Here is a 13,010-nt window from a genome sequence, read left to right as displayed (position 1 = left end):
CCTTCTCTCTCAGCCTCCCAAGTGCTGGGATATCAACATGCCCAACATGCCCAGCTCACACAGTACCCCCCTTCTTACCCTTCCTTTATATTTCTTCTGACTCTTGCAAGTGTCACCTGGCATCATGACTCTCTGATGGCCTTGTTTTGGTGGTAACTGTAGCAACTTACTCTTCTCTTGTCTGTCTTCCGTATCTGCTATCCCCCCAATGTCCCTGGACTCCTTAAGGTCAATCTCTCTCTCTCTCTCTGGCTCGAGTTTCCTTTTCACAACTGGTCACTCGTGGAAGTCTAAGCTGCCAGGACCCCCATCTTCTCCCTCAGTGCTGATCACCAACAGCCCCAGTAGTTAATTATCATCAAAAATTTTCATCTCAAGCCCAACTTTGCAAAAGGATCAGGCAGAAAATTTTAAAAGAAGCAGCAAAATCAAGAAAATTATCCACGCTTGCGGATTCTGAGTCAAAGGTTTTGGTGGGGGTGGGGGGCTACCTAGACATTGGTTCTTTTTAGTTCCCTAGATAATCTAAGTGGGGTCACTTGGAAAGACTGTTGAAGAAGAATCAGTGTCCTGTCACAGGTTATAGGATGTCCTCACACCGTGACAGTGGAGGTTATTTTATGTTCTTGAGCGCTGATGCAGTTGCCCTGCTGAGGCATGGCCCTCGCTGTGAGATCACTCCCTTAAGAAAGAAGACTTGAAGATGGCCTGCGAGCCCTGGTTCCTGGTACTGAGGATTTTGTGTACTCTCCTCCCCTTAAGCCTGGGCTGCGCCTAGTGACTCACACCTAGCCAGGAGTCTAGGTCGGAACTGATGGGAGGTTACTTTCAAGATGTTATGTCTTGTGCCTCTTGCTTGGCTTCGGGGCCCCTTCTCCAGCTCTGAGGGACAACAGCTAAGAGCTGCGAACATTCCTGTGGAGGGAAGTGAGGTAGCAATGTCCTCAAGCCTGCTGACTCCTGGGTGAGTGAGCTGGAATTCACATGAGCTGCTCTCTGGTCCAGCCCTGTCATGACTACAAGCCCAGCCCATGCAGATTGCAACTCCTGTCAGAGGTCTCCAGCTAAACCAGCCTAGACCTCTGAGTCACAGAAGCCAGAAAATGATCAATGTGTTTTTATTCTGAAGCATTCAATTTTGGGGGTTTGTTATGGTCTGTCTGTAGTGTCCCCCACAGGCTCACACATTTGGACACTTGGTTCCCAGCTGTTTAGTGGAAGCTGCAGACCCAAGTGGAGGCTGGGCTAGGAGGGGCAGGCCTTGCCAGCTGTAGCTCAGTCTTGTCTTAGGCCTGTCCGCCTTGGTGTCCCATCTAAGATGTGATGATCTGCCACCTTGACCTCCCGTTGCCATGCCTTCCTTCCTTATCGAGCCAGACTGTCCTCTGAAGTTGAACCAAAATCAAACTCTCTTCCTTTAAGATGTCTCTGTCCCATGCTTTGTTGGAGCCCAAGAAGGGAAACTAAAGTTACAATAAAAGTAACTAACACACTCCGTGAGAAAAAACCTAACTTTTTAAAAGGGAGTGCCTTCCTCCTGGAAGGGACAGACCAAAGGCTGAGTTTGAGCTGTGGTAGGTCAAAGAGAATGTTCCTGGTGGTGACTGCTACAGAGGCAGTGGCCAAGAGAAGGCGACCAGCAAACAGCATCTTGCTGCCTAGGCTATTGCTTCTCCAGTGTGGATTTATATAGAGAGGTCCCTGGGGTGGGGGTTGGGAGAGCCTTGTCAGGATGCTCATTTCAAACAGGAGCCTCTGGAAGTGGTTGAGGGGGAACTATTCTGCAAGTTTTGGGTTGGTTTTACCGTTGCTCCTGTGGGGACCACAGGTAAGGGACCAAGGAGTTAAGCTTTGCATTCTTGTTTCTCCCCATGAGTGTTCCCCTTTAAATGTTTTTTTGCTGGAATACAGAGGGTGAGGCCTCTTGGAACTATTTGGGTGCCTTTGGGGAGTTTAGGAAATGGAGCAGCACCCTCTTGAGGCCACAAGGTGGAGATGCTGGGGAGGAGGCGAGATGAATTAAGCCGCAGGCTTCTTCAGCTGGTTTTCTCAAGTCGCCTTTACCATAGAAGGACAAGAATCTTGAGAAACAGTCTCAGAAAATATTTGCAAATTTTTTTGTTTGTTTTTGGTTTTTGTCCATTTCTTGAAAATCAATAGAATGTGTATAGAATTTGTATTGCCATACAAATCTAATTTCCTCCCTAAACCTGCCCAGCTCCCCGGCAAGATGCAATTGGTCTAGGTAGTGTGTTCCTGGGAATATCCCCTCCTAGCTAGATGGGAGCCACCTGCACATTCTGCTCCGCAACTCTGAGATTCCCCTCCCCCTTGTGTCTTCGTCTTCCTTGACTTCTTTGTTTCCACTTTCTTCATGGCCTGGCAGACCTCTCTTGCCTTCACTTTGGTCACTGCTAAGGATGGGCCAAGGTCCAGCATGTTGACTGTCACATCCCAGACCTCCAACAATACCACTCTGGAGAGACTGCCCTCTTTAGTAGACCCTATCTTCCTGGAACTAGAGTTCTGACTCCACCCACCATTTTGGTTCAGTTCCATCTTCCTGGCTAGACCTCACCCCCTCACTAGAACCCCCCCCCCCCCCAATCTAGGCCAATCCCTTTCTAAGACCTCGCCCTTCTGAAAAGGAAGTTCTCTTCCTCTTGACTCAGTTCCACCCTCCTGGCCAGGCCACACTCTATTTACTAGACTCTGTTGCCTTAGCTAGGCCTCTTCCTCTGGGATATACCTCACCTTCCTGGGCAGCCCTGGCTACACTCATCACTCCTGGATGGACACACAGACACACAGATAACCTCCACTTCTGGTTTGCTCCCCTAACAGCTTCCTGGTGGTGGAGTTTGGCTGAGGAAAGGATTCCAAGTGATTCTCTCAGGGTCATGTTTTCCAGCTGCTCATGGGTCTCCTTGAGCACAACGGTTCTCACACCCATGAGTTCTCTGAAGAGCCTGACGGCAAGTGTCCTCTGACTCCATCCTGATGACATAGACTTTGGTCCACCCCAGTTCTGTAGAATGCGGTCTCCCGGGAGGAGTTTGGGAAACCGCACTGCCACACTGCTAGCCCATCTATTCGCATCTGTGGCTGGCCCAGGACCCAGCCCAGACCCCAGTGGCCATTAGGGACTCCTCCAGCCCCATCTCCCATCATCGCCCAGCCTAACTTTCTCGCTTAGAAGATTGAGGCCATCTGTTGTGAGCTTCCTGTATTTCCTGCCCCCACCCTTGACATTCTCCACATTTCCCAGTCTGCCTCCTTCTCTCTCGTCTTAGAAAATAAACATCTTCCCATGACTGCATTTCTACCCTCCTTAACCATCTCCTCTGGAACAATGACCCTCTTGATCCTCCGTCTGAACATTTTGGTCTTTTTCTCACCAATGGATTCTTCCTTCTTCTTCTTCTTCTTCTTCTTCCTCTTCTTCTTCTTCCTCCTCTTCCTCCTCCTCCTCCTCCTCCTCCTCCTCCTCCTCTTCTTCTTCTTCTTCTTCTTCTTCTTCTTCTTCTTCTTCTTTTTGATTTTTAAAAAAGTCTTTGGATTGGACCTTATGTTTTTTCTTTCCTAAATCACAAACTATCTCCCAGTAAGTTGGCTTCTCCCTCAAGCTGCCAGCTCTCCTCTCCTCCTACTTCATTTTCCTGAGTGCGTCTCATCTCTGTGTGGGTCTCAGCCTAACCCTTCCCTTTCTAATCTCACAGGCTGTCCTGTACAATGCTGCACAAAACTTCTGCAATGAGCCTAGGACAGGGCCCTGTGGCATCAGGCTATAGGGCTTGCTCAAGCCTGAATGCCGAAGACCGAGTTGGGGGCTTGCCCTCAGATTGGGTACCACCAGGGTTTTGCTTTGGTAGACATTGCTGCTCAGATCCAAAGCTGTATCCTTAGGGCCTGCTAGCAAGCACTTGCTAGTGCCTATCCGTCCACATTCTGGCACCGTTGCGAAATAGCCAAGTCCAGGAATTTATAAGGAGCAGGTGTTTATTCTGGTTCACAATTTCAGTTCCTGATCACCTGGTCCTGCCGTCCTTGGGCAAAGAAGCACCAGGTGGCAGGGATGTGTAGGGACTAAGCTGTTCACCATCTAATGACCAGGAAGTAAAAAAGAGGAGACAGAAAGCAGGCAAGATCCTAATGTCTTGCCCCACCCGATGACTTACCTTCCTCTCACCAGGCTCAGCCTTTTAAATGCCCCCAGGAGTCAGTGACCAGGCCTTCAACACATCAGCCTTTTGGGTGGCACAGATCTCAACCACAGCAAAACGAATAACTAAAGAGAGCCTAAAGAGAACGGGAAAGAAATGACTTTCACACTGACACAGACATCGTGTGGAACTCTGGTTAATGAAGACCCCATCAAAGAGAAGCTTAAGAAGAAACTTGGCTGAGAAATCTTAATAAATAAGCACCTCAGAAGAGTGATGGTTCTCCTGGTTGCCTTGACCATGACCTCACTTGGGAAACATTGAACGTGTCCTTACCACCATCTCTTGCATCTCTATGGGCATCTCTGTGAGCATCTCAGTGAGCATCTCTGTGAGCATCTCTATGGGCATCTCTCTGAGCATCTCTATGGGCATCTCTCTGAGCATCTCTGTGAGCATCTCTATGGGCATCTCTGTGAGCATCTCTGTGAGTTTAGACACCAGGCTGCACTCACTGTACTTTATGGTTTATCCTTTCTTTGTGTCTGTGGTGTTTAGCACAGTGCTTACTCATATTAAAGCATGGCAAACATCATCGATTAATTCAGGGAAACTATTTTTGTGGCTCTTCTGTCTAACAAGAAGGATTTTACTTTTAAAAAGGGCGGAAAAAATTCACAGCCTGTGTGGAATGCACGGTAACTGATTGGCTTAGAGTCACGAGTGGACAGAGTTACAAGTAGACACATGCTGGTAGCACATTTGATGGGGAGATTCAAGCAAAGGTCTATTTACCCCAAGACAGAACCCATAACAGACCAAAGTGACAATTACACCAAAGCTCAGCTTGGAGAATCAGCTAATTTATTAGGTTTACTTAGAGTAGCACAGGTGAGGTGACTCATAGGAGTAGGGGCAGCTCAAAAGAAGCTGTGTCATCAAAAAGCCGTCTCCAGCCTAGGTGCAGACTCATAAAAGTTACATCCCTACGGCTATTTCTATGCTGTGCAGGAAGATTGACAGGCCAGAACAGCTTCTCCAGGTAATTCTCCTGATTGAAGAGTCTCTTCCCCTAGCAGTCATCTATTGCTTCCATAATGTTGGAAAGGGTCTTGTGTATCTTACTCTCAGGAACTTCTCAAAACTTGTGAGTTGGTTTATGACATCCTTACCCCCACCTCCCTTTGTCCCCTGCAAGGGTTTTCCCTCCAGGATGGTATCTTTCAATTTAGAGAAAATTGCTATACAACAAGATGTTCAAATCTAATGGTTTAGAGTTCTGGGTAGACAAGATGTACTTATATATGTGTCCAATGTACTTTTGACGGGAAGTTTCTTTTCCTCATGAACAAGCACCATCTCTTTCTGCCCTGGTCCAGGAAGCATTGATTTGATGGTTGAATTGACAGTTAAGGTCAATGGTCCTTAATGAGTTCTTTCATGGGAACCTTCACGTTGATGACTGGGAAATCCAGAGTGAATTACCCCAGCCTTACTCCTAGGTCTTTCACCACCTGCCTGCCTTCCACATCCTGTCCTCAAAGAGGCCCTGGGAGGAGCAATCAAGGAGATTTCACTGACCAAGAAATGCCATGCCTTCTCTTGCGCCATCTTAAACTTTTGGAGAGCATAAAGTCACCTCATCTGTTGTAATTCAGAGCATATCTGGGCATGGTGGCTCATGCTTTTCAGTACTGCGGAGACAGAGGCAGGTGAATCTCTGTGAGTTTGAGGCCAAGAGTTCCAAGACAGCCAGAGCTATGTTTTTTTTTTTTTTTTAAAAAAAAAAAAACCAAACCAAAACCCAAAACACTGTCTTAAACAAACAAACAAAAAAAGCAAAGCAGATCTGAATTGGCATCCCCCCTTGGCACCTTAGAGTGAGAACTAATGAGCTCTTTGGGGACTCCCTGACTCATGGCACAAAGTTTGCAGAGGGCATGATGATTGTACCCCTTTCTGACTGAAGCTGGCCCAGGGAGGAACCCAGCAGGGGGCCACCAATCCTACTTAAATATCTAATGCGAGTCACCCAAAGATAGAATGTTAGCACTCCAATATGACCACAGAAACAGTCTTGGGGAGGAATCCTAGTACAGTAGATGGGGGAAGATGGTGATAGAGCAGTCTGGGCTACTGGTTGATGTAGCTAGGTGATGCCTTCATACGTGCTACTAGCTCATTACCCTACTTAGCTTTGTTCTAGTCTTCTGCTTTGAATGAAAAAATTTGAGAGATAGCACTAGGGATCAAACCTAGGACTTTCCATTTGTTAGGAAGTGCTCTACCATTGTGCTTCCTACACAGCCCTTTCAAATTTAACTTTGACACTGTGTCACTAAGCTGTGCAGGCTTGCCTCAAGCTCTGTAGCCTCCTGCTAGGATTATAGGCCTGTGTAACCATAACTAGCATGGCTTGATCTTGAAAGCTAATTCCCATCCTAGAATTGGCTTGATCCCGCTACTGATACCTCCAGGGACAAGGAGTCCACCAAGCCACATGGCTCCAGTGGCAGATATGTTTGTCTTCGGTTTGAATTTTAAGGCTCCACTTTAAGTTAACACCTTTAGTGTCACCTAGTGTCTAAAAGGTGTAGGATATGCTGCCAGCAGGAAGAAATAAGGTACACCAGGCACTAGACTACCTAACTTATGGTAGGGAATGTGGAGTCTTTCATGGTCAAACAAATATCCTCCAGCTTTCCCAGAATGTACTATGTTGTGGAATAATAATGCAAAAATTGTTACACTCCTTTATGCTGTGGAATATTTGTTTAATTGTTGGGGGAGGCTGATTGTTCATTTCCCGGCCGCCCAGACTTCCAAAATAATCACACAGAAATCTGTATTAATTGGAATACCGTTTGGCCAATAGCTTAAGCATATTTCTAACTAACTCCTATATCTTAAATTAATCCATTTCTATTAATCTATGTATCACCATGTGGCTGTGGCTTACCGACAAGGTTCTGGTGGGCTCCGGTGGAGGGATCTGTCTCCTGCAGCAAGTACATGGCTTCTCCCTGACTCCGCCCTCTTTCTCCCAGCATTCAGTTTTGTTCTCCTCCCTAGTTCTAGTCTGCCCTGCATAGGCCTAAAGCTGCTTCTTTATTAACCAATAAAATCAACACATATACAGAAGGGCTTCCCACACCATTTAGTAATGCAAAAATGTGTTTGCATTTGTTTAACTCTGTGAAGCTGTGTTTTGCTTGTCTAAAACATCTGATTGGTCTAATAAAGAGCTGAATGGCCAATAGCTAGGCAGGAGAGAGCAGATAGGCAGGGCTGGCACACAGAGAAAATAAATAGAAGGGGAAGGAAAGAAGGAGAGGAAGATTCTAGAGGCCAGATACCCAGCTACACAGCAAGCCATGAAGTAAGAAATAAAAAAAAAAAAGGTATATAGGAAGGTAAAAGCTCAGAGGCAAAAGGTAGCTGCAGTAATTAGTTAAGAAAAACTGGGGAAGGGGAGGGAAGGGGGAGAAGGAGGGGCGGGAAGGGGGAGGAGGAGGGAAGGAGATGGAAATTTTTAAATATAAAAAAAAAAATAAACCATGAGAATGAAAAAAAAAAGAAATAAAATGCTCATGGCTAAGGTTTGAATCTAAAAAAAAAAAAAAAAATTAAAAGAAAAACTGGCTAGAAACAAGCCAAACTAAGGCCAGGCATTCATAAGTAAGAATAAGTCTCTGTGCGTATAGTTATTTGGTAGCTGAGAGGCAGGCCAGGTGCCAATCTGTTGTAAGGAGGCGGCTTATGTGTTCCTGGCTGCCCAGAACCGAAATAATCACACAGAAACTGTATTAATTACAACACTGCTTGGCCTATTAGCTTATGTATATTTTTTTACCTTACTCTTATCTCTTAAATTAACCCATTTTTATTATTTTATATTTTATCACAAGGCTCTTGGTTTACTGGCAAGGTTCCAGTATGTCTATCTCTGGCCACGGATACACGGCTTCTCCTGACTTAGCCTGGATTGAATAAAATCATATGAGCAGAACATTAGCCATGATCCTATCTAGTTCCTGGATCTAGGCATTTACTCTAATGTGGGAGGTAGGGGCCATAATGACACTTAACATGTCAGTGTTAATTAGGACTGACCAGTTTGGGGACTAAATGAGTCTTTCCCTTTCCAGGTGACCAGAGCAAGTGTCCAACGCTTACCTTTTGTATGAGGACTAAAGTAGGTTGACCTATGTTTTCCAGATGATGATCCACTGAAGACTCAGTCCCCAGGACCCGTGAATGGGATTTTACTTGACAACAGTCTTTACAGCTAGAACTAAGTGAAGATGAGGACATCAGGGTGGATCCTGTTTCAATTTGACTTACGTTCTTGCAAAAATGGTGAAATATGGGCTGTTACCATAGATGAAACCATGTGGGCTGCACTAGGCAAGTCCTGAGTGTGCATTTTACTAAGAATGGAAATCCAGGGCACTTTTCTTTCTGAGCCCAAAGCTCAAAAGCACCATGACCCTCTCTACCCCCAGGCTTTCGGACCTTGAAACATTCTTAGCCTAGTACAGAGCTGGTGGTTTCCAAATGAAACATTCTTCTTAAGCAGAAGTTAGGTCTCTGGTCAGGTCCTGTCTCAAAAGAAAAAAAAAAAAACCCAACCAACCCTCCCCCTGCCTCCCAAAAAACCCTCTTTGTTGGGAATCCTAATGTATTTCCAGGGCTTAATTGCCAGTTATGTTTAATGAATATATTCCATGACTTCCGAGTATTTTGTTAGACTTTATTATCCAAATAATATGTCGCAAAACTTGGGCCCATTGGGAAGACATTCATTTCCTTGGGTTCTTTGCCAGTTTTTGATTTAGGAAAACAAAGGGCGGAGGCTTTGGTAACCATGGTGAAGAAAACAGGAAGCTGGAAGTGCATGTGTAGACACAGAGTGGATGGGGAGGTGGTTAGGCATGAAGGATAATCTATGGGGCAAGGGAAAGGGTGTGTGCCCCTCAGGGTCCCAGTCCCATGGGGTCATGGATCTGGCCGAGGAGGCGGAGGCCGTAATGCCGTGCCATGGCATTTAAGCCCTCCAGTTCTAGAAGTGAATGGAAGATGAAAGGATGACGGGAATATTTTTTTCTGCCCCTTCCCCAACTAATTAGAATTGTATAGGGCATCTCTGGGCTGAGTGGAAATAAATCCATTCTTTTCAAAGCAACCTGGAGTCTTCTAAGAAACATTTACACTCACACCAACACACATGAACCTATGCGTGCACACAATCAGTGTTTGCAGTATTCATACAAGCGGGGTTGTGAAGAAGATAGAAATTTCTAGAATCCATAAAGTTCCAGGTTATTGCATGAGTTAAAGCCCTTGTGCTGATAACAAGAGCTGATAAAGACTCTATCTCAATGTCATATTTAAGATTTTCCTTCCTTCTTTCCTCTTTCTCTCTTTCCCCTCCCTCCCTCTCTCCTTCTCCCTCCCTTCCTCCATCTTTCCCTCCTGTTCCTCCTCCCTCTTCCTCTCGTGTTCCTTCTTCGTTTTGAAGACAGCCTCACTGGCATGACCCTCCTGATCGTGTTCTGCTTTAGCTGTGCAAGTGCTGTGGGTGCAGGGACCTAGCAAAGACAGCACTAACAGGGACGTCACGAACAGTAATGATTGTTGGAATTTGAAGATAATCTTGATGGCTCATTTATATTTTTCATGCTCAGGATGGCCCATTCCTGAGAAACGTGCTCACGGGAAGGAGGAAAAAAAATACAGAAAAGGTACAGAGTTCCCAGAATTCACAGCAGGGAGATTCGTAGAGGTTCAGATGTTATACAGTGATAGAAAGGCAGTGGCTGTCACAAAAGGGGATCTACTTCTCAAACGGTCCCATGACCAGCACAGCACTGTCTTCTCAAGTGGTTCCCATGACCAGCACAAATGTGTCCTATGCCTCACACTGTCCTTGTCAGTGTCTTGGGGCCTGTAAGTGTGAAAGAAAAGATGCTTTCCGCTCTATCCGAGAGCCTGTCTGGACACAGCAGGGGCCCCTCAAATGGATGGGGAGCAACCATGCTTCCAGAGGCAGCTTCCCAGTGGCTCAAACAACCCACGACAGTTCAACACCATAATGTGCCTTCCACTGTGGAATTTGGACCCCTCATGTCACTCTGCCACACGTGTGTCAAACGAAGACGAACAGGAGAGTAGGGATCTACATCACAGCGTCCCAACAGTCCTGGACCTTCACAGTTGCCTGCTAGTGTAGACAGAGCCATGCAAGTTGAAATCGTGCAAAGCAACTTTATGGAAATTAAAGTAAAGGTGACACTGTCCAAAGTTTCTGTTAAAACAATAAAAGCCTCTTGCTGGTGGTTATAAATATATGTGGAAATAAAAGTAGGTGAATTAATCTTTTTTTTAAAAAATTATTTATTTATTTATTTATTTATTTATTATGTATAAAATATTCCGTCTGTGTGTATGCCTGCAGGCCAGAAGAAGGCACCAGAACCCATTACAGATGATTGTGAGCCACCATGTGGTTGCTGGGAATTGAACTCGGGACCTTTGGAAGAGCAGGCAATGCTCTTAACCTCTGAGCCATCTCTCCAGCCCTAAATTAATCTTTAATAGCAGTAGAGCAGTGGCTTTCAACCTGTGGGTCCTGACCCCTTTGAGGTTGAATGATCCTTTCGCAGGGTCACACAAGAGCATCAGAAAACGCAGATGTTTACATGGTAATTCATAACAGTAATAAAAATTACAGCTATGAGGTAGCAGTGAAAATAGTTTTATCGTCGGGGGCTCACTGCAACATGAGGAACTGTGTCAAGTGGTTACAGCATTTGATCGTGAACCACCGCATTAGAGACACTTTAGGTTTCATAACAACACGCTGTTTAACAGAACTTAGCTTCACGGCATAATCAGGACCTGATCGAATGCTTAGGAAAGGAGCAGAGAAATACCCTCACTGGAGTCCACTCGCTGGGAAGAAGAGCGCTCGGATTTACAGCCTAGCGAGAGGAATGTGGACGGAGAATCAGAATGCGTAGTCTGTTCCTTTCCTTCCCTCTTTCCCTTCCCTTCAGTAGTGGCTCACCACGTAGCCCAGGCTGGCCCCAGACTCACAATCCTTCCGCCTCAGGTCATCAACTGGGATTATAGGGAGTGAAGCATCAGGGCCAGGAAGAATTTGTGTTCATCTAGAGTGGGAAATGCATGGGAATGTTATATCTAGAATGCACAACCCGCACTAGATCCTAGATTCTGTCGCAGGTATTTAGAATCCGGAACGTACAGCTGGAATCCATCTGGTCCTGGAGCCTCCAAGTGGAGCAAGTTCTGGCGACGAATCCCTTTTCTGAGCTAGCAGGCACAATAGAAGAAGAAATCAACAGATACGTCTATACGCTGATTCTTTTCATTCTGAGCTTCCCTAAGCAAGTTAGTCACCCTTAATCTATATTGATAATAATTTAGAATTCTAATTGCAGACTGTCATGCAATTCTTAGTAACATGTGTTTATTGAACAGGTCAGCAGGGTGATGTTTTATCACTTGACACAACGCTGATCAGATGATCAGGGTCACCCTCTCCTTGTTTGTGTTTGGACCCTCTGAGCATCGAGGGGGCCAGAAACTCCTGGAATCCCACTTACGTTTCATTCCCAGTATGATTACTTTTCTCCTTGGCCACAACTCCTTCTTTAGATCGCCCATTTAAAAACAAAACAAAAAAAAAAAAAAACAAGCCTCACAAACACAGTCACATTCTGAGGTTCTGGGAGAAGAAACCTTAGCCTTTCTACTGCTGTGAAGAGACACCATGACCATGGCAACCCTTATAACGAAAACCCTTAATTGGGGTGGCTCGCTTACCCCGTTTCAGAGGTTCGCTCCATTACCATTATGGCATGGAGCATGGTGACGTGCAGGTGCTGGAGCAATATCTGAAAGTCTCATGGGTAACAGGAAGCCAACTGCGACACTGGGCAATATTCTGAGCATAGGAAACCTCAAAGCCCAACCCCCACAGTGACACACTTCCTTCTAGAAGGCCATACTGTTCCAACAAAGCTAGACCTCCTAATAGTGGCTATGAGATTATGGGGGGCAATTAGGTTCAAACTACCACAGAATCTCTATAATTTTGAGAGTGACGCAGGTCATTTCATAACTCTTGGTAAAGACACATGGCCACACACATTTCAAGATGAATTGTGATTTTTAGACAGGTAGAAGAAAGGGGGAAAGGTAGGCAGGAGAACCCACAAGGCAGAGACCTGAAAGATTAGTTGCTCGACCCTCGTACTTTTCATCCATTACCTCAGGCCTATGGTACCAACACTTGGGAGACTGATGCAGGGGCCTGACATAAACTCAAGGCCAGCCTGGTTTACTTTGTGGGTTCTAGGCCACCCAGGGCTATCTAATGAGATTCAGTCTCCTTCCCGCCCACATGGTTATGTCTGTGACCGTACTTCATGTGAAGCATTGACGTGGCTGGTAAATATGGAGGAAGAAATAGAGCCGCCATTTTCGCAAAGTGAAGATAAACATAGGTAGTGAAACGAGGTTCTGTTTGGGGTTTCTAAACACGTGCACCGGGGCCCAACCATAACAGCCAGAAGTTGAAACTCTTGGTTTCTTTGGAAAGACAAGTTTAAAAAGGGCTCTTTAATTGCTGCTTGCATAAAAGCGTTCCCAGTAGGGAACTGGGCTTCCTTTCATGCTGTTCTAAGGGACCCTGTGGGCTGTTTGAGAGCAGTGTCAACAGGCCACTGTCAGGATTCTCCCGGGTTGCAAAGAAGACAAGTACTGACTGGGGATACTATGGGAGCACAAGGAAACCCAGAAAGATGACCCAGGGATTGTGTC

Source organism: Arvicola amphibius, chromosome 6, assembly GCF_903992535.2.
Source record: "Arvicola amphibius chromosome 6, mArvAmp1.2, whole genome shotgun sequence".
In the NCBI taxonomy this organism is placed as follows: domain Eukaryota; kingdom Metazoa; phylum Chordata; class Mammalia; order Rodentia; family Cricetidae; genus Arvicola; species Arvicola amphibius.
This window is presented reverse-complemented; position numbering follows the sequence as displayed.